At 40.3% G+C, this 22966-nt stretch overlaps 1 protein-coding gene across 3 annotated transcripts in view; it reads right to left on the bottom strand.

Annotated features, from left to right (window-relative positions):
• Positions 1 to 22966, bottom strand: part of KAPP (kinase associated protein phosphatase) — a 290614-nt gene that overhangs the window by 43499 nt on the left and 224149 nt on the right. The gene's annotated exons all lie outside the window — the stretch shown is intronic.

The raw sequence follows: 22966 nt of genomic DNA, 5'->3' as shown, positions 1-22966 counted from the left end.
TTCACTGAGCACTGAGCACCGAGACAGAGATTTTCAGCGAAATCATATCGAGATTCTGTCACTATGTGTCACTGTTTTGTATAACCTAGATCATGTATAGAGTATATCACTGTTTTGTATTACTGAGATTGTAGGAATTTACAGGGTAAGTTCCTCAGACAGAACACCAAAGGACACCGCTCACAAACAGATCGCAGATCAATACACCAGTACTTTTGACGTGGTTAAAACCCTCAAAGAGGGAAACAGTCCACGGCCTGAGCCAACGCGGCCACTTCAGGCAATTTATTAATAAAAGAATGAAAATTTACATAAGCTTCTCTCACGAACGGTTAACCTACAAATGACCCTCCATGCTCTTTAAATAGAGATCATGGACCAATCGAGTTTTAAGCCACGGATCAAGTGTCGGTAATACCGAGGAGAGAATGAACCATCGGATCACTACATATCGTGACCGTCGGATTGTAAGTTACAAAATGTACATAGTAAAGAAACACAGTTTACCTAACTCTATACTAGACCAAGTTATACTCAACTATTTCCTATGTGTCGGAATATCCTAACATCCCCCCTTAAGAACAACTTGGGATAGGATTGAAGGATTTACAAATATGACACAATAGGAGAAGGAAGGAGGCACTAGAGCCTATCCCCACTTAGTGACAACTTCCTGGACTCCAACCATAAATCGAAGTTTAGTTAACTTCGCCTCTGTGAGAGCCTTTGTAAAGATGTATGCGACTTGATCATCTGTTGAACAATATTGTACTTCAAGAACATGGTCGTGAATGAGCTTTCTGATGAAGTGCATGTGCAGTTCAATGTGTTTGCTGCGCTGATGTTGGACTGGATCTTTGCATAGTTGAATGGCACTTTGATTATCACACCAAAGTGTAGTCGGATGTTGCTGCTGAAAGCCAAACTCTGACAGGATCTGACGAAGCCACAAGGCTTCCTTACTAGCTTCTACGGCACCACGATACTCTGCTTCTGCTGAAAAAAGAGAAATGGCACCTTGTTTCTTGCAAGCCCATGTAATAGGTCCTGAACCAAGAGTGAACACATAACCTGCAGTAGACTTCCGATCATCAGGGTCACCAGCCCAATCGGAATCAGTGAAACCAACCAATAGAGGAGCTGCTTCGGCACTATAATGAATCCCAAACTAAACTGTACCTCGAACATAACGAAGTATTCTTTTAGCTGCTTTCCAATGACTTTCACATGGGTTTTGCATAAACCGAGCAACAAGGCCAACAGCAAAGGAAAGGTCAGGACGAGTATGGGTTAGATACAAAAGTTTTCCTACAAGTTGACGGTACAAGGTAGCATCAACTTCAGGAGAAGTACAAGTGGCTGAAAATTTGACTCCAGACTGAAAGGGAGAAGGGGTTGGCTTACAGTCTTCCATGTGAAAATGGCGTAGAATATCACAGGCATACTTGGACTGGGAAAGGGAAATACCTTCCTTGGATTGCAAGACTTGAAGACCAAGAAAATAATGTAAGTGTCCTAAGTCTGTCATTTCAAACTTCCTTTTAAGGCTAGTCTTCACATGGTTTATAAGGTTGGGATCACTACTAGTCAAGATAAGATCATCAACATAAAGAACAAGAATGATAAGAGACTTGCCCACTTTCTTGGTGTAGACAGTATTGTCAGAATGACACCTAGAAAAGCCATTTTCTAAAAGAAAGTTATCCATTTTGGCATACCAAGCTCGAGGAGCTTGCTTGAGACCATAAAGGGATTTCTTAATACCATTGGAAGACCTGTCACCATATTTTCTTTACATAGATTCTGAAGAGAGCGATAGTTTAAGTGACCAAATCGCTCATGCCAAAGTTTGCTCACTTCATCGTTATGAGCAACAAATACTGAGGGAAGATTTGATGACCCAAAGTTGTGAAACTTATACAACCTTGTAGAATCATCAGCAATGCCAATAGCTAAAATCTGTTTAGGATCTCTTACGTCCTTAATTACAACATCGTGAGGTGAAAATTCAACGATTTTACCTTCACCTGAATGAGTTATCTGATATACAGATAGAAGGTTGCAGGATAAGGTTGGAACACATAATACATCATTAAACTGACCATTGTCTATATGAACAGTTCCAGTCCCTACAACACTAAGAGATCTATCATCACCAACATATATATTTTTGGTGTTACAATCATTTAAAGAAAAAAACATGGCTTTGTTTTTGGCCATGTGATAAGAAGCTCCAGAATCAACGAGCCACTCATGAGAATGAGAAGAAGAAGATACATTTAATGCATAGCCAGACCGAGATGCTTGACAACCACATGCAGAAAGTGCCATTCCTGAAGATGAAGTTGAAGTTGAAGAGTGCTCCAAATGGATGTTATGCTTCTTCATTGCTGCTTCCAAGGCTTCCATCTTTTTAAAGCATTTGGATTCTAAGTGGCCATCTCAATTACAAAAGTTGCAATGTCTATCAGTCTTCTTCCCTTTGTTTTTATTTGCCTTATCATTTTGTTGAAATGATTTTTCATTTTGAGGCTGAAATTGCTTAGGACCCTTGTTTGGTTTAGGACCATTCTTTTTAGGATACAACTTCTTAGGATTCTTTGGATTTGGTTGCTGCTGGGCGGCTAACGCTTTCTTAGAAGAGTTTCCAAGATTAAGAAGACCAAGGTGTAAGAGTTTTTCTTGTTCTCTTATTAAAGAATCACAAAAAGAATCAAAGGAAGGGGACTTGTCATCTTGTCCTTGAGAAATGAAGGCTTCTCTTATAGAATGGAAGGTGGAAACGAACACAGAGTAGGCTGGTCCCAACTTAGTAAGAATGGAATAGATAAGGTTACTATCTTCTTTCTTAACCTTAACACCTTCCAAGAGAAGTCTAAGGGTCTTGAACTTGGACAAAAAATCTTCAATGCAAAAAAAATTATTGGGGTCCAATGTAAGCAACTCATTTTCAAGTTGATGGGCTCTAAGTTCATTTTTAATTCCAAATATTTTAGTAATCTGTTTCATTGCTTCATCAGGAGCATCAAGTTCTGCAATATGGAATCTAAGATCTGGAGAAATAGACATCCCTATCAACCCACGTGCTTGGTCTTGCCTATTTTCCCATTTAGCTGCCTTATCTTCATCTTTCGGTTTGGTTTCTTGGCCTGTGACTATTCTGTAGAGACCTTTACTTCTAAGTAAATCCACAATGTAGGACCACCATTGGAAGTAGTTGGTGCTGTCAAGAATAACTTGGCATGGACTTTCCATTTTAACAGAAACTGAAACTATAGATGCTGAAACTAAGTGTTCCAATGGAAAGATCTCGAAAAATTAGGCTGTTTCAAAAAAAACGGTTCTGAAAACGGCTTTCGGATGAAGAAGTTATGGCTTTTTGAAGAAAATTTGATGAAGTCGCCGACGAAGTGCGGGAATGTGCGGAAATGAAAAATCCGCCCCCCACAAAAAGGAGATTTGAACTCAAGACCTCTGCTCTCAAAAATTAGCTTTGGACCAAGTGAGCTATACAAAAAGTTTGAGAGAGAGAGAGAGAGGGGTTGAAGCTTTGGGTTGCGTGCTTGCTTTGAGAAAGCTCTTTTTCCCTACAAAACAAAAAACACAAAACCCAACACGGACATACAAAAAAAATGAACCTTGCAACTCGAAGTTAGCTTTAGCCGGAAACTAAATATTTTCCTCAATGTTTCTGATTTTCCGAGATCACACTAAGGCACAGCGGAAAAGAGCATACGCATGAGAAAAATCCTTCCTTTCTGTTTCTGATTTGCCCAGATCGCACAGAATCGCGGGGCAAAGAGCATACGCAAAAATGAAAGGTATAGATCCGGTAATAAAAAAGGTTAAATAAACCAAAACCGAAATAAACAGAGAGAAAATAATTGTAAATTGCAAATAAACACTGTATACCTCCAGATCTTAAAAATGACGCAGCTAGGGCTACCAGAAATCTTTTCGCGTGAAACGAAAGGGGTTCATCACTGGAACAGATGCTCCCAACACAACAGAGCAGTCCTCTCGGCCCGAAAGCAGTCAGAAATAGTAGATCTAGGAAACGGTAGTCGGATGCAGTTCTACCGACTTCAGATTTGGATCACCAACAGACGCAGCCCTCAAATAGCTCTGATACCATGTAGGAATTTACAGGGTAAGTTCCTCAGATAGAACACCAAAGGACACCGCTCACAAACAGATCGCAGATCAATACACCAGTACTTTTGATGTGGTTAAAACCCTCAAAGAGGGAAACAGTCCACGGCCTGAGCCAACGCGGCCACTTCAGGCAATTTATTAATAAAAGAATGAAAATTTACATAAGCTTCTCTCATGAACGGTTAACCTACAAATGACCCTCCATGCTCTTTAAATAGAGATCATGGACCAATCAGGGGTTAAGCCACGGATCAAGTGTCGGTAATACCGAGGAGAGAATGAACCGTCAAATCACTACATATCGTGACCGTCGGATTGTAAGTTACAAAATGTACATAGTAAAGAAACACACTTTACCTAAATCTATACTAGACCAAGTTATACTTAACTATTTCCTATGTGTCGGAATATCCTAACAGAGATACTATCTTCCTGTATCATACGAAGTCTTAGAGTGATCTAAGGTGTGTGTATATGTCGAGAGTGTCTAGCTCCATCCACAATTACAATGACTACAATTTATGTGACTACGTTGGAGAGGCTGAGACTGTAATTGCGTTGAGATCGTGATCATAGGCATAGTATCATTCTCCATCACCAAGATAGTGAGATATAGTCACGTTGTTATACTTCGTTGTGTCAAGATTCTCTAAGGAGTTCCATCTTCTTTTTCAACAGTGATCTTTAGTCTTATATATATAGTGATCATGTCTTCCATATCAAGCCGACATTACAGTAGATTGTTGTGACACCAATTTTGAGCCGACTTGACATATGTAAGTGCTTTGAGGCCGACATGACTGTCTTTCTCATTGTTTAGTTGGCAGACTTCTTCTTTGGAGGATTGCACTTGTCTTGGAGACCTGGAGAGTTACTTGACACTAAGTTGGACCTATATTCATTACATACATCCTCAAGAAGAGCTCTTTAACATGATCTTGATTATTTGACTTTTCTAGACCTATGGAATGAGCAAGAAACTCATTCATATAATTTACAAAAATAATATTTATTTTTCTTGATAGGTACAAAGATCAAAATTACATTTACAAATACCGAACCTAGTTACACTTTTCTTCAACACAGACCATAATCAACAGTCCCTTGCACGTAGCAAAGAATGTGCTTTGCAGCTACCCAATGCACCCTCCTAGACTCAATCATGAACCGTGTATATATCTGGCAGTGCAACGTATATATCTAGCCTAGTGTTGACCAGATACATCAAGGACCCAATAAGCTGCCTATACAATGTGGGATCCACCAAACTAGAATCTGAAGCATGAAGCTTCTTCCAGTTGGTGATCATAGCTGTAGACATGGGTCTACAGTCTGCCATGTGAAATCTGCTCAACACATCCACAACATACTGCCCCTGCCCCAGAAAGATATGGCCCTCCTCCTGCCACACCTCAAGCCCCAAAAAGTACTACATCACCCCAATGTCCTTTATCTCGAACTCCATAGAAAACCTCAAGCCCCAAAAAGTACTGCATCACCCCAATGTCCTTTATCTCGAACTCCATAGAAAGATCCTCCTTGCGACCACTAATCAGTCTCTTTGCCCCAGTAATGAACAAGTCATCAACATACGGCACAAGAATGAGTGGATCATCCCCTACAACAATGTAGTATAGCTTCGGATCTCCATCACTCTTCACGAAACCTATCTGCTGCAAGTAAGTATCAATCCTCGAATACCAAGCTCTCGGAGCTTGCTTAAGTCCGTAGAGTGCTCGCCTCAACCGGAATACATGGGTCTCCCGCCCAAGTACCTCAAAGCCTTGTGGTTGCTCAACATACACCTCCTCCTCTATAACTCCATTCAGAAATGCGGACTTCACATCCATCTGATGCATCTGCCAACCCATTTCTACAGTAATAGAAATAAGGGACTAAATAGAAGTGTATCGAGCTACGGGAGCGAAGGTCTCATCATAGTCAACTCCCTCTATCTGTGAGAACCCTCTAGCCACAAACCTCGCCTTGAACTTCTCAATGTTGCCATCTGCAACATGCTTGATCTTGTAGAGCCACCTGGAAGTCACAACTTACTTGCCCTCAGGCCTAAGCACCACTTCCCAGACATTGTTCTCAATGATAAAGGCATACTCCTCCACCATAGCCTCTCTCCATACCTCCTGGCTGGCAACTGTTGGAACTTCTAAGTATAACTGTTAGAAACCCTTCATGTACTTTTCTGATTTATTTCTACCTACTTGTTCTGATTAATTAACAAGTTATTTACCATGTAAACACTGTAAATAAATACAAGTACATGCTCAACACATTACAGATCATCAACTGAAGGAAACAAAACAAGCACACAAGTGACACCGTTGTTTTTGGACCAATGTCCCCGAAAAAACCCAATGCTGGAAAACCGGTGCAGCTATCTAAGAGTTTTAATTATTAAGCAGTTTCAGAATACAATCTAGTGCCAAAACCGGCTCACCCAACAGAGAATAATCTCGGCAGTAGTACCTCTCAGTTAGAGACAGATGTTCCGGCTGAAACCCCGGATAAACACTCCGACAGCTCCCAGCTCCAATCTGCCCCACGAAAACCCCAAGATCTACCTCTAGGGACTGACTGAGTCAGCGCTTTCCGGCCCAGCGTCACCCTGGCTTGCCCTGCGTCAGCCTCTGGAGGCCCTACGTCAGCCCTTAAAGGCTCTGTGTCACCCACGTTGGCTCTCTGAGGCACTGCGCAGCTCCTAGTTGCCTTTGCGTGAACCTCTGGCTGGCTCTGCATCCCTCTCTCTCGGCTTCTGTGCTGATCCTCCTGGTACTATCTCTGCCTCTCTGCTTCTGTATTCAATGCCCCTCAGCTACAATCTTTGATCACTCTTTCGACTTCCTCAGCGAATCCTGCCCCAGAAAATCGAAATTTTGATCAACTTGGTGTGTTCTCCAAGTGACCCTCAAGCCTTCTCTTATACTTTTCCTGTTGGCAATTCAACGGCCAAGATTAAGTCCCTAATCAACGGCTAAGATTAACTCTGGCTTGATCCATGACTTTTGGACCCTTCTAACACAATTTTCTATTAATTCACATCAATATTTTATTTTCCCTAAGTTTAGATGTAGGGACTCCATTAAAAATATTAATTATTTTAATATCACTCAAACTGTTTAGAATCTGCCCAAACCATTTCTAGGTATTGGAGATCTCATGTGATTTAGCCTCTCCACCAATTTTCGTGGCTAGAACACATCCAATGCTACCCCAAATCAACAGCAACCTCCTCAAAGCTAGCAGGCTCAGAGTCAACAATGTTGGTAGCCTTGGCTACATAACTGCAAAACTGCTCAGGTGGCACACCCTCCCTGTTCACCCTCTTCAGAGGACCAACAGACTCCGCTTCCTTCAACGTGTCTTGAAGCCACTTGGGCCTCCTCTTCCTTGAAGAAGCTTCCCCATAGGGAACCTCATCCTCTGCCCCCTAGTCTGGTGAACCTTAAGGTTTGCCAACTGACCCTGGTGTGCCTGTACCAGCACCTGTCCTCGAAGAACCTGTACTAGCACTTGTGCATGTGTTAGTTGAAGTGCCATGTGAACTCTGTACCACTGGACTCCCTAAAGAAGTGCTCGGTGAAATCGTCACTGGTGCCCCAGATGTCACTGACACTGAAATACCTCCTGTACAAGTCGATCCAGAACCCTGAGGTCCTACTCCATGTACCTGACCTCCCTACTGAGGAGAAGTTTGTGACTCTCTCTCATCATACTCCTGTGATCTTCGATAGGCCCTCTCCTCCTCGAACTTCACATCCCTCCTAATCACCACTCTCCGTTTAGAAGGAATGAAGATCCAATAGGCCTTCGAAGTCTTGCTGTAACCCATAAAGATACCCTTCTCTGCCATGGGTTCCAGCTTCGTCCTCTGCTCCTTGGGGATATAAGAATATGTGAGACATCCAAAGATACGAAGATGTCCCACATGAGGCTTCTCTCTAGTGAAAGCCTCCTCCAGAGCCATATTCCCCAATACTCTGTGAGGAATCTTGTTCTGAAGATAAACAGCAGTATTGCAAGCCTCAGCCCACAAAAACAAAGGCAACCCCTAATCATGAATCATCACTCTGGCAGCCCCAACAATAGCTCTATTCTTCCTTTCAGACACCCCATTCTGTTGGGGGTTGTAAGGAACCGTGAACTCTCTCCTAATGCCCTCATGTGCACAGAAGTCAGAAAACCCACCATCAGTGTACTCACCACCATTGTCTAACCTCAAGACTCGAATCTTCCTACTTGTCTGCTTCTCCACAAGAGCTTTGAACTCTTTAAAGCGACCGAAGACCTCACCCTTGGTCTTTAGGAAATATATCTAAGTCCTCCTAGAGTAGTCATCAATGAATATAACATAATACTCATAACCACCCAAAGACACATGAGACGTACGACCACTAACATCAATATGAATAAAGTCTAGTATACCTGTAGATCTGTTGTTGCTCGCTGGGAATGGTAACTTGGTGTACTTGCCCAAAGCACGTCCTCTGCAGACCTCATAATGCTCGACACTGAAATCAAGAACTCCAATAGTGATCTCCCTGAGTACTCTCAAAGCTCTATGATGCATATGTGCCATCCTCTAGTGTCATAACTCGCACAAGTCTCTATTGTAGGTGGTACTAGTGTGAGTGCCACCAAATGTGCTACTCACCAACCTGTCGAATGAAAACTGAACTTGTATAGTTTCCCAGAGCGGATTCCAATCACTTTAGCAGAAGTGATGGAAGCTCCCCTGGGATGCATCAATACCTGCCCTCCTGAGAAAGTGACGTCAAACCCCTTCTCCTCCATAGCAGACACTGAAATCAAGTTCTTCTTCATCCTCAGAACATACAAAACATCCATGACCTTCAAAGGAGGCAAAGACTCCCTCTCAAACGTCACAGTCCCCGAACCAACAACTCTCACAGTGCGGTCATCTCCCAGTACAATCTCAATATCAAGTGCCCTTTTTGCAAGCTCTGAAAAGAACTCTCGTGCACCTGTCATATGGCGGGAAGCCCCACTGTCTATGTACCACACATCGAATGATGTACTCCTACTAGATGTAGAAGTAATAAATGCAAAGTCCTTGTCAAATTGTGAAGCAAACTACTCCACCTCTGCTGAAGCTGCAGTACCCTTTTTCCCCTTATTCTTCCTCTCAGGACACGTAGCAGCGTAGTGTCTCATCTTCTGACATGCCCAACATTTGACTTTGGACATATCTGTATCTTTCTTCTTCTTCTTCTCTTTTCCCTTAGCCCCATCTGATGAGGCCCCTTTCTTGGTCTTCCCTTTGTTCTCCCCCCTAGCTGTCAGGGCTACATCCTCCTCATCTACTATCTTCAGCCCACCACTACTAGTCTTCTGTATCTCATGTTGCAAACAATCATCCCAAAATCTGTCCCAATTGGGAAGATTCTCCCTAGAGGTAATAGCATCTCCAAAGACCTCCCAAGACTTAGGAAGTCCCGCTACAGCTACCCTGACTAACACTGTGGGTGCAACTGCCTTACCAATAGTAGTCAAATCATCACGTACATGTTTGACCCTGCCAAGATAATGAACTACACTTTTAGCCTTTGTCATCCTGATGTTCTTCAATTGTTCTTTGAGTACCATCTTCCTACTCTCATTGGTACTCTGATAAAGAGTGGTTAGAGTTGTCCACATCTAATATGCATGTGTTTCCTCTCACCTAAGGAACCACATGATCCTTCAGACTGTCCATCAAAATCCTTTTTGCCTTTGCATTATTTTTTGTGAATTCAGCAAGTTCATCTACAAGAGTAGGAGGTACAACAACTTGCCGCACACTGTCCCAAACTGTTGCCTCCTCAAACACTATCTGAATTATGTCCTTCCAAACAGCATAGTTGGATATCCCATCCAGTCTGTCCTCTATCCTTAAGAACATGGCCATGACTGCCATCCAAAATTTACAAAACCAAGAAAATGGAGAACTGAACTTTCCACACACCTTCTTGTCCCAAAAGTTCAGTCTGTGTGAAATTTCACCTTGCTGTCCCAAAATATCAATTTGTTGTCCAAACTGAGTTTGTTGTCCAAAAATTCAGTTTGTTGTCCAAACCACTGTTTGTTGTCCCAAACTATTGTCTGTTGTTCAAACTGCAATTTTCAACCTGTACCTCTGATACCATGTTGAAATTTGATAACTAAAAAGTTTCCTGCAATCCCAACCCAGTTTTAATTTCACCTTATCACTCCCATTCAGTTAAATGCCCTTTCCCATAAACATACATTCAACATATAGAATTCTGGAAATGAAATTTTCAGATTAAAACACATGGGACTGTCAACACATGCTGAAAATAAATATGGACATAAACATACCAGCGATACACATAAAAATACACACAAATTTTTGGTCAACTTAGACCCAGGCAAAACCCCTTCGATCTTCTCTGGGGAAAACCTATTAGAGAGCTCTTCAAATTTATTTATCTTTCAAGTTCAGGAAAAATACATTTGTAGACAAAACAAAACAGCAAAATGCAACTTATCTCTTCAATCCAAAACTCATTGAAAATCATGCCCACCTTGCCTCGATTTCCATGCCCACTTGACGCTAAAAATATGTATTGTACGAATACAGACTATATGAACTATATTATACGAATTTCATACTGTACAGATTTTTTTCAAAAGAAATCCAAAAACTTCTCTCGAACGGTATGCAGCTCACAGGATTAAATATTGTTCGTATTGTACCTTCTGTTGTCCTCTATGCCTTGATTTCCGTGCCTAAATTTGCCCAAAAATCACTCCTTCAGCTTTTTGGAACAAATTTCTCCTTCAGAACTTTTATCCAACTCTCAGCCTCCTTTCTCCAATCTATTCATGAAGAATGAATGCAGTGTCTGTTTTCTTTTCCCCCTTCTGTTTCCCTAAATGACTTTTGGGCAACCTTAAGATCTAATGGCTCAGATTCATTTAGATCAAGGGATGAGAATAAATGTCCATTTAATTCTCACTTTCTTTTTTTTAACTCACCCATTAAATAAAGTATCTACATTGTACTTTACGTCTAAAGTCAATTTTCACTTTATAATTTAACATTGACTTTGTTAAGTTATGGTATGTTCTATACTTATAACAGTTTACTTCTATTTCTTATTATATTCCACCGATTAGCAATCACATGTACATAAAGTAAAATGCAGATAGAACATTAAACGATCGACAGAAAACAAGCCAAGACAAGAGACACAAGATGTGGCGGCTAGCCAGGGACAAACCCCACAATGTGTGGGGAAACCCTTTGATCAAATCTTCTTTTATCTTCAATAATTCAGCAAAGAGAAATAGTACAATAAATCTGATTCATATTAGCAGTAGCAAACCCTAGATCAGCAGCGTCAGCATTAGCGACTTCATTATCAAACTAGGGCAGACCATATCTCACAAACCGATCGTCGGATTGACTTCATTCCACCACCAAATGTTTCGGCTTCCAGAGGAGGTTTAGATGAACCTACAGCGTAGTTCAGATGAGGAGATCTTCTAGGCCACGCAAGTCAATCTTTACTTCTGCAGTTGCAGCTTCAGTTTCAGCAGTTTCCGGCTTCAAACTAGGGTAGTCGATATCTTGCAAACCGTTCATCGGATTGACTTCATTCCACCACCAAAAGTTGCGGCTTTCAAAGGAGGTTCAGATGAACCTACAGCGCAGTTCCAAAGAGGAGATCTTCTAGGCCACGCAAGCCAATCTTTACTTCTGCAGTTGCAGCTCCAAATTCAACAGCTTCCGGCTTCACATGTGTGAGAGAGGGACCCATTTCAGCGCAGTAGAGAAGAGACTCATTTCTGCGCAGTAGAGAGAGAGAGAGATGTGATGAGATGAGTGAGTCCAAATGAGGAAAAGTCCTCTTATATTTATACACAATGTTGGTGGGTTAATAGATGCAACTGTTGGGCTTCTAAGCCTACATGAGTTGTAGGTCGGCTTGATAATAATTCCATAATCAAAATAAATTCATATCTCCATGAATACTTATCGGAATCGGATGATCATTATATCAATCCTACACCTCTCGACGAGAGGAATCTAATAAAAATATTATCAGCCATGAATAAGATGACCCACATGAAGTTTTGCCCTGGTTGCCAATTTTAACACTCCCTCTCAACCATGGAGAACTTCATCTGCAATCTGTCTATCGGTCGTTACTATTCATCCATCAAATGCACTGCCCTGTACAGCCTAACCCTTGCCCTACTCTGCTCGATTCTGCCTGTTCTGCTTTGTCTTGCTCTGCCCTGCACTGATCTGTACTATTTTGCTCTATTCTGCTCTGCTCTTGCATTGTTCTGTTCTGCTCTGCTTTTGTCCGAATTATGAAGAAGAAGAAATGATCGAGGATGTATCATACTGACTCAAAGTCAGTCTCAGAGTATGTACCACTAGTCCCAAACCAGTCTCAACCAACCCAAAGTCAGCGTCATAGTGAGTACAACTCCACTGGTCCTAGACCAGTATCATCCTCCACTAACTCAAAGTCAGTCTCGGAGTGCGTACCACTGGTCCCAGACCAGTCTCAGCCGACCCGAAGTCAGCTTCATAGTAAGTACCACTCCTACCACTGGTCCCAGACCAGTATCGCAATCTCAGAGAGTGTACCACTGGTCCCAGACCAGTCTCAACCGACCCGAAGTCAGCGTCATAGTATGTACCACTCTCACTGGTCCCAGACCAGTACTGCACTGACACGAAGTCAGTCTCGGAGTATGTACCACTGGTCCCAGACCAGTCTCAACCGACCCGAAGTCAGCGTCATAGTATGTACCACTCTCACTGGTCCCAGACCAATACTGCACTGACACGAAGTCAGTCTCGGAGTATGTACCACTGGTCCCAGACCAGTCTCAACCGACCCGAAGTCAGCGTCATAGTATGGTACAACTCCTACCACTGGTTCCAGACCAGTATCATTGATCCCAGACCAATGGAGGTCATCCTAGCGTAGGGAGTACGGTAGATACAACGATGCGTCCATTGGTACTACTATGGTCCCTAACTTCATTTCCCTGCTCATTGATCAGATGAGAGGTACTTCCCATGAGTCCCAGACTGCATGGGTAGGATGCCTCAACAGGAGAACTAATCAATCCTGTCCTCACAGGAGAACACATCAATCCTGCTACAATCGCCGTGGAGAACACATCAATCCAGGCTGCCATGGAGAACACATCAATCCAGGCCTCACAGGAGAACTAATCATCCTGCTACACAGGAGAGCGAATCATCCTGTTCCACAAGAGAGCGAATCATCTTGTCCCACAAGAGAGCGAATCATCTTGTTCCAGTGTGCACCACCAGGGGAGGGTGAGTCACCATGTGGTCATGTGTTGCTCCAGTAGGAACCGCAAGCCCTCAGAGCTCCCAGAGCTCAATGTATGTAACATGCAGGACCCTTGTACAAGGGTTTCTTGCCGACTCCAAGTCGTTTGGGAAAATCACAGATTAGATCTTTCCTCGGGGCTTTGACAAGGTGTATCAACCTGTACATCATCTTAATGTGATGGAGCTTCCTTGCTCATCGACTTACCATATCCCAGATGATGTCTATCTGCTGGAGCAATTGACGAATACGGGATTCCTCAATAATCGAATCCCACCTTTGGTTGTTACAAAGAATCACAGTGGTATCCAATGTAAATCCAAACAGCTCACTGAAGAGCTTTTGCAACCAGACTGCCTCACACGAGGTTATGCTAGCAACAATATATCCTGCTTCGACGGTGCTCAAAGCCATCGACTTCTGCTTCCTGCTCATCCAGGATATCGAAGCAGATCCCAAGGTGAAACAGTACCCGGAAGTGCTCTTAGGGTCCACCACACTGCCTGCCCAATCAACATCAGTATATCCAAGTAGTCTCACATCTCCGGCAGTGTATCTTAATCCATGAGAGATTGTGTCCTGAAGACATCTCAGAAGATTCCTGGCATCATTCCAGTGAGGCTCAACCAAATATGAGCTCACAATGCTAACTGCAAAACATATGTTCGGACGGAGGTTCACCAAGAACATCAATGCGAATGAGTTTTTGAAACTCAGAGGCATTTCCCAAGTCTGGTCCGACATCACTACCATATAACTTCTAAAAGTTAAGATCCTCGAAGTAGTCACAGGCTTGCAGTCCATCATACCGAATCTTTCCAATATATTTACCACATATTTTCCTTGAGATAGGAAAATTTCCCTTGGCTTCTGCCACACTTCAAGTCCTTGGTCCATTTCAAATTCAGAAGCCATCTCCCTCTTACATTTGTGAATGAGAGGGTTTGCACCTGTTAGAAAGAGGTCATCCACATACAACACCAGTATGAGAGGCTTGTCATCTTCAACCTTAAAGTAAAGGTTAGGATCAGCTTCACTCCTAGTGAATCCCTGCTTCATCAAGTAGCTATCGATCCTCTCATACCATGCTCGGGGTGCTTGCTTCAGCCCATAGAGAGCCTTCTTCAACCTGCATACATGAGATTTTCAATCATAAATCTCAAATCCTTCATGTTGCTCCACATAGACCTCTTCTTTGATAGAACCATGCAAGAACGCGGTCTTAACATCCATCTGATGTAGGTTCCATCCTTGTGAAGCCACAAGGGCTATGATCAAGCGGATGGTCGTATATCTGGCAATAGGTGCAAATATCATAGTCTATACCTCCCTTCTGGGATAAACCACGAGCAACAAAATGAACCTTATACTTTTCCATACTTCCATTTGCTGCATGCTTTATCTTGTAAAGCCATTTTGAAGTAATAATTGTCTTGTCCAAGGTCTGGGAACTACTTCCCAGACATCATTCTCCATAATAGACTCATATTCTATGGTCATAGCATCCTTCCATAGTTAATGCTTGATGACATCTGAGAATGATGAAGGTTCATTTTGTATGATCGTGCTCATGATGGTCAGGTATCCCGGATACCTGTTAAGTTTCTTACTTTGATGGAAGGTTCCTCAGGGTGCAACATGTCCTTCAGCATCATCAAGTATCCCCCTAAGCCATGAAGGCCTCTTCCTAGAAGAGGAAGGCTCATGTGGATGAGGATCAATGGGATCCATGGGTTCTTCTACATCAGGCATTGATTCATCATCCTTTTCTTTCGGTTCCCTGGTGTCGGCTTCTTGAGAGCTACTCAAAGTCAGCAGATTGTCCACCTTGCTGAGAACCATATCTTTGTCAAAGGTGACATCATGACTAATCACGACTTCCCTTTGACTGGTGGTGAACATCTCTTCAGGAGTTTAGGAACCCAATGCTTGATGAGGGCATCGATTTTGTACATATACGGCGGTGATTGTAGTTTTAGCCCATAGAAACTTTGGAAGTCTCTGATCATGTAGCATGGCCCGGACAACTTCCATCATCGTGTGGTTCTTTCTTCCCACCACACCATTCTGCTCAGGAGTATGTGGTGTAGTAGTCTCCCTCTTAATGCCAACCTCAGGTATGCCTGAGTAAACCAATTGTAATATATCGGAGGTCTTGCTTTGCCTTGAGGGGAATGGTCCCCTTTTGAGCTTTCCTTTGGCACATCCTGGATATACACCTTTTTTCTCTACTTGGAATTCGGGCATCCCTGTTACCATCTGTCTTACATCGGGTAGAGCTTTGTAATGAAGGTGGGCAAACCTTTGATGCCAAAGTTCAAACTAAAGAGTTGTGTCACAAGACATGACACCTAGCGGACTTCCATCGACCTGATATAATGAATCAACACTAAACCCAAGAGTAAATGCATCTTTAACATTATTTTTTCATATACATACCTTGCCATTGCTGAAGGTTACCTTGTAGCCTCTGTCTTCCATTGCCAAGATGGACACTAGGTTCCTTTTGAGGTCAGGTGCATTTAATACATCCTAGAATTTCTAGCCTTCTTGAATGCTTGTCCTCTTCCTTGATTCCCAACTCTCCTCTTACCTTTGTTGTTGAATTTGTCATTCCTTTGATTGCCATCAGAGGGATTTCGAGTTGCACCACTGCATATTGTACCATGCTTCTCTAATCATGATTATCATCATGCTGCCCATGTCCATGATTTTATCCATCATAATGTTGCTCAAACTAGTGTGCATCATCATAATGCTATCCTATATGTCCATGATCTCATGTTGCCCTTTATGTCCATGATCTCATTCATCATGATGCTCATGATCTCATACATAGTGACTTGCTTTATCGCAAATGTAACATCGTCATTTTCTTCTAGCCTTAGGTCCAGCCTTTCCTTTTGATTTAGTCCCGAAATTATTTCTTTTCTTTGCATGAGAAAAAAAGGCAGCAGGAGGACCTTTAGGCATGGGCATTTCTTGCACTTCTTCCCTTGTTTCTTCTTGAATGCATCTAGCCATTAATTCCTCGAAACTAGGAATTACATTATTGTTCAAAAGAGTAGTCCTGAACACATACCATTCAAATGGCAATCCTCCAAGAGTTGTGAGTGTCATTTCTCTGTCAGTAATAGTTTCCCCAATAGATAGGAGATCGTTCTTGATCTCGGTGATTCTTAAGAAGTATGCTTGCATACTTTCATCTTTACCCTTTTTTATTTCCCTCAGCTTATTTCTAAGAAACAAAACTTGATTTGCATCATTAACTTTAAATAAACTCACCAGTCTATCGTAGATTTCCTTGGAGGTGTCCAGTGCAGAGATGTAGGCCACCAAGTGCTTGTCGATAGAGTCCCGGATGATCTTCTATTGTTTTGACTTCTCCATTTTTCATTTGTTCCAGGTAGCAGCGGATGCATTTGATGGAGGCTCAACAATATTGCCTCTCACATGATCCAACACTCCTTGATTCTCAAGGGTTAGATCGATAGACATCTTCCATCCGTGATAGTCAGCTTTCTCACGGAGCTTGTCTTCAGCAGGAAAGAGTGTTGAGGACCCCATAGTTCTTTTAGGATAGCCTTGCCAATATTCTCTTCGATGATTGCTCTTGCTCTTGCTCGGGCTTTGTCTTCACCTCAGCTCCGATACCATGTTAAGTTATGGTATGTTCTATGCTTATAACAGTTTACTTCTTTTTCTTATTATATTCCACCGATTAGCAATCACATGTACATAAAGTAAAGTGCAGATAGAACATTGACAGAAAACAAGCCAAGACAAGAGACACAAGATGTGGCGGCTAGCCAGGGACAAACCCCACAATGTGTGGGGAAACCCTTTGATCAAATCTTCTTTTATCTTCAATAATTCCGCAGAGAGAAATAGTACAATAAATCTGATTCATATCAGCAGTAGAAAACCCTAGATCAGCAGCATCAGCATTAGCGGCTTCATTATCAAACTAGGGCAGACCATATCTCACAAACCGACCGTCGGATTGACTTCATTCCACCACCAAAAGTTTCGGCTTCCAAAGGCGGTTTAGATGAACCTACAGCGCAGTTCAGATGATGAGATCTTCTAGGCCAGGCAAGTCAATCTTTACTTCTGCAGTTGCAGCTTCAGTTTCAGCAGTTTCCGGCTTCAAACTAGGGCAGTCGATATCTTGCAAACCATTCATCGGATTGACTTCATTCCACCACCAAAAGTTGCGGCTTTCAGAGGAGGTTCAGATGAACCTACAGCGCAGTTCCAAAGAGGAGATCTTCTAGGCCACGCAAGCCAATCTTTACTTCAGCAGTTGCAGCTTCAAATTCAACAGCTTCCAGCTTCACATGTGTGAGAGAGAGACCCATTTCAGCGCAGTAGAGAAGAGACTCATTTCTGCGCAGTAGAGAGAGAGAGAGATGTGATAAGATGAGTGAGTCCAAATGAGGAAAAGTCCTCTTATATTTATACACAATGTTGGTGGGTGAATAGATGCGACTGTTGGGCTTCTGAGCCTACATGAGTTGTAGGGCGGCTTGATAATAATTCCATAATCAAAATAAATTCATATCTCCATGAATACTTATCGGAATCAGATGATCTTTATATCAATCCTACACCTCTCGACGAGAGGAATCTAATAAAAATATTATCAGCCATGAATAAGATGACCCACATGAAGTTTTGCCCTGGTTGCCAATTTTAACAAAATGACTTTTGGGCAACCCTAAGATCTAATGGCTCAGATTCATTTAGATCAAGGGATGAGAATAAATGTCCATTTAATTCTCACTTTCTTTTTTTTAACTCACTCATTAAATAAAGTATCCACATTGTACTTTATGTCTAAAGTCAATTTTCACTTTATAATTTAACATTGACTTTACCACTTATAAAGTCATGTTCACTTTATAAAGTCACGCTTCAGAAAAGAATTATTTTGGACACTTTTCCCTAGGTAGAGACTAACCCATGGGAAACCACTTGTCCAAGGTACATTAAAAATCAACAATTCCTTCTGAAATTTGGCCTTCCTATTCTCCTTCTTCCTTCGTTGGATCAGAGATGTCCAAGATACAAATCGATGTGCCAAATGTGGAGAAGCGGTCTCCTTTATATAGAATTTGAAGGGGGGTCAAATGGGTGCCTCTTGGGGGCCCAGCTGACTTAAAATAATAGGAGGCCGACTTGAATTATTTGGAGGCAAAAATTTAAATTCAAAATTTACATTTTTCCACATGATGAAAATACCAACCATGGCTACCATATTTCCAACATATATGAAGCATACTATAGAGAACAGGTAGAATTTATTTGAAGGTTTGACCCTTGTGGTCTAATATTTGTGGAAGTTTTCATAAGACTTGGCCATCTCATAAATGTTGATTGAGCACTATAGCAATATGATTATTGATCATCTATTGTAGTGATGATTAAGGGCAGAAGTATCAGAGACATCTTTAGGCATTCAATTGTTCTTCATCTGTGACAGATTTTGCTTCAGCAAGTTCTGAAGAGGTTGTCATTCCTCAATCACTTTATTACATCTTTTTGAAGAAGTTTGGCTTATATCTGCACATCTGAAGCAATCCAAGGACACATCTCTCATCTGCAAATGAATCAAGAAAGGATTTATTGTCAGCATTGACTATTACAACTATGATGTATGATGCAAAGGTAAGAGTTTGATTTTGAGAAGACAGATTTGATTATTTGACCAAAGAAAGAATGAAATGATGTTGTGATTATTGAATTAGGGTTTGCAGCAAATTGTGTGGGCTTCTGATTGCAAGGGTTACAATGCCTTTATCTTGCACACTGAACTAGGGTTATCTTAAGCAGAGCTAAGCATGAGGATTTGTATGGTTTCCATGTATTGATGAGAGATTGATGCTAGAATTTGGTAATGTTGGGAAAATCTATTAAGACATGTGCAATGATTGTATGACAAGGACAACGATCACAGATTGATGCAGTGACAGAGATAGTGATAAATCTTATTCTTTTATCTTCTATTTCCATGGTGGCAAGGTAGTGCAAGGCAGTAGAGTGGAGTCCCATTCAAGTTGGAGCCTGAAAACGCTTTAGGGAAACAGGGTGGTTCTAGCGCAGTTTTGAGCCTACAAAGGGCATTGAAGCGTCCTTCCAATTGGAGTTGGGAAAGCCAGGGTGTCGAAGCATCCTTTCAATCGAAGCTGATAAAACCAGGGCATTGGAGTGTCCTTTAGGTCGAAACCTATAAACTAGGTCCTTCCAGTTGGAGTTGGTAAACCAAGGTGTTGAAGCATCCTTCAAGTTGAAGCTTTTAAACCAGGGGGTTGGAGCCTCCTTCAGTTGTTTTTGAAAACCTTGGAAGTTGGAGCTTCCTAATTGATGTAAATTGAAGACCTATATTAACAAGTGTTCGATGGTTTTTCTACCGAAAGGGTTTCCTGCTAAAAAATTGTTGTGTCATGTCTTGATGTTGTGCATTGTTGAATGGTGTTATTTATTGTTTATCAGATGTGACGTTAATCTAATGTTGATGTGAATTTAATTCTCTAAAGATTAAAAATTAACTAATTGGAAGGAAATATTGATTCACCCCACTCTCAGTGTTTCCAACACGTGCCATCCTTGACAAGGAAAACTCTTAAGTAGTTGAAGTGCAAATTTCAGAAAATAAAAAATAAATAAATAAAAGATTGTCGTATCAGAAAGTCATGTCAAATATTATTAGTTTGCACAAGGTTTGATTCCATTTTTTGAAGTCATGTATTAGAGGAAGACTAGGTTAATGTACAAATCAACAAATATTTCTATGGCAAAGCATTTCAATTATAAGAGTTCAATTTTTAACTTTCAATTTTGAATAAGCAAAAATTGATCGAGAAAGAAAAACCTATGTTACCAGGATATGGAAACGAATCCAGATACGGAAACGGATTCGGATACGGATATGGATCTGCCAAATTTTTGAAAAGTCGAGATCCGGATACGACAAGGATACATCAAGTACAAAAATATATAATAATATTTTTTAAATTTTAAAAAAGTTAAAAACATATTCGAAGTTCAAAATAAAAAACCATTCATGAATAACAACATTAGCACTGAAATGAAATCATTAGATAATTTATAAATCTAAACACATGATTGTGACCAGTAAAATAAAATAAAATGATAAAAGTAATATAGAACAACATTCTAGAAGACTAAACATAAAAAATAATATAGAAAACAAACAATGACTTAAAATAATTTAATTTAGGTATAATGGTTAAAAATAGTTTATATTATAACTTAAATTAGTTTATAATTTATACGTTTGAAACTACACAATTTAAACTATTTTATAATTTAGTTTATAGTTTAATTTAGTATTATTATTATTTATGGTTAAAACTTAATAGTTTATAATATAAGCATCTTTAAATGTCTTATATCATATTTAATTGCATATTAAATATTATAGAGATTGGCCACTCCTTATTAAGAATTATAGAGATTTTATATTATAGTATTTTTAGGGTTATGGCAATAAAAATTTACTAATAAATTTGTAACCAAAGATAAAAAGCGACCACTTGAGTGGTGATGTAAATCATAAAATAAATGTAAAGGGTGGGAAGTATTTTTAATTACCATGGGCAGGTTGCGACAACACGTTGGGGCATAGCCACATCACACCCGACCAATAATCATTATAATTTTTATTGTTTTTTTCATTTATATTATAATTAAATAATTAAACTTTATAATCCTTTCTTAAATTTTAATTGCTATGTCAAAATTTATAAAATTAATATTATTTTTATAATACTATGAGGATGGCGGCGGTATGTTAAAATCTATATTATTATTATTCACCTACATTTATATTATAATTAAATAACATAATAAATATTATAGTTTATGATTTAAATTATGTTATTTTAAATTTAATGGGCGATGAGGATTATAATTATTTTATAGTCACCATGCCGCAAGTGTTAATATAATGGGTGATGAGGAAATGAGGATTTCATTTTAGAAGATCGCAAAACAGAGCTGTAAAAATTTCTAAAACAAATGCCAAAATGCAAAGAATGGAACAGTGAATTAGCGATGCACATTAGAGTTTGTTGTTGCCAAATATGCTTCTGAAACCACGGTATCTGCGACCAAGATGGATGGAACGGCTCCTGTAAACAGGATTAGTATCATAAAATATTTAGAATTGTTTCTTGGAGGATCTCACATGCATCCAGACGGATCCGTATCCGAATCCATTTCAGATCTGGGGATCGCGTTTTAACAACCTACCCCCCATGGATCCAATAAACATAGAGAAAAACAAGGAAAAACACTAGATCAAATGGAATTCATCAAGCAGATTCAAGAGAAAATATGTCACGAAGATAATAAGAAAAGGCTAAGAAGACGAAGGTGAATGAAATTGAATAGGACCAATGTCATCATAACTAGATTGATCATCAAACCAGTCGACTTCAAAAACTTGAAGCAAACCAGAACTAGACTAAAAAAATATACAAAATATTCAAATTTTGAAAAAACACATATATTCATGTGCATCCATATGATACCAAACCATTATACACAAATATGAAAAGTTTCTCATTTCTATACCAAGTAAGGGTGCATGTACCCAATATTAGCACTAACTGCAATCCATCACTGAACCAAAATACATCAACAAAGAGGCTCTAAATGGCCTCTAGAGTCCAAAAAAATCATGCTCCAACAAAATAACTATAGATCATCAAAATCATGCCTATAATTAGATCTTCATCATCAATGTCACCTTCTAAGCATTAAAATAAGATTGAAAAAGCTTAACATACCTAATCAATGATTTTCATTTTCACTAGGGTCATGATAGAGGAGTTCAGCAATCAATGCAACCAACATCAAGATACATAAAGAGCTTGGTGCTCTTTATTAAATACTAGTTCCATACCCTCATATGTGATAAACCCTAGTGGAAATATTGCAATTCTACCAATCCTGAAATCTTCAAAATTGTTAAGTTTGATGAAATTAGAATGGGATATAAAATTCTACTTTCTCCATATGAAGTCCAATGAGGTTGGAACCACTCTCAAACATCCTCAAAACAATTAACGATAATGTCAAAAATTTAAGGTCAACTTTTAATTTAAGAATTTAATATTATCATTAGTTACTAGGGTTAGGTATTGTAGGGCCCTAGGGTTAGGAAATCCACTATACCTTTAAGTATTTTATTTTTTAAATTAAGATTTGGTGGTCCTTATCCAAGTCGTACAAAAGCTATTGATTTGGTGCTTTAAGGCCAGATCAGTATAGAACCAACATTAACCAGTCCAAAGCATCAAACTGGACTATTATGATGCCAAAACTAATTGGATCGTACAGTTTCGCCAGTCCAATCCAATTACAATAACACTGAACAGGACATAGGATATTAGAGCATGGTGGCACATAAAGCTCAAAGG

Source organism: Pinus tabuliformis, chromosome 4_2, assembly GCF_031772625.1.
Source record: "Pinus tabuliformis cultivar Carrire ecotype Pingquan chromosome 4_2, CPIR1, whole genome shotgun sequence".
Taxonomy (NCBI): domain Eukaryota; kingdom Viridiplantae; phylum Streptophyta; class Pinopsida; order Pinales; family Pinaceae; genus Pinus; species Pinus tabuliformis.
This window is presented reverse-complemented; position numbering and strand designations above follow the sequence as displayed.